The sequence below is a fragment of the Halyomorpha halys genome, unplaced genomic scaffold (genome assembly GCF_000696795.3).
Source record: "Halyomorpha halys isolate HHAL.00 unplaced genomic scaffold, Hhal_1.1 Scaffold1530.1, whole genome shotgun sequence".
In the NCBI taxonomy this organism is placed as follows: Eukaryota; Metazoa; Arthropoda; class Insecta; order Hemiptera; family Pentatomidae; genus Halyomorpha; species Halyomorpha halys.
Window position 1 is genome coordinate 210,944 of NW_027116139.1, and position 345 is coordinate 211,288.

Here is a 345-nt window from a genome sequence, read left to right on the forward strand (position 1 = left end):
ATATAAATACAGATACATATATTACATTAATATATGAATAAATTTCAATATAACAACGTGTACGGGGAACCCCTAATCGGGCTTAGAAACCCCGAACCCCGTACACGGCAATATATATATATATATATTCAAACCCAAGAAATTGTTTGGTTCTGAAGCCCTCCTGGGGTCCACTCAGCGTCATAAATCGGGTACCCTTAATGGGGTAAAAATCTGGCGGTCCAGCGTGATTCTAACCAAATCACCTCCTTGCTCAACCATTGCTCTAGTAACAGTACTTCCTTACAAAGTACTGAGCCCTGACCCTTCATGGGTTGTAGTAGTACAGATTTTAATGTATATATA

General features: G+C 39.1%; 1 protein-coding gene across 1 annotated transcript in view; it reads left to right on the forward strand.

Moving 5' to 3' along the window:
- The window catches only part of LOC106689947 (tRNA dimethylallyltransferase), a 236,855-nt gene that overhangs the window by 165,027 nt on the left and 71,483 nt on the right, over window positions 1–345 (forward strand). The window lies entirely within an intron of this gene.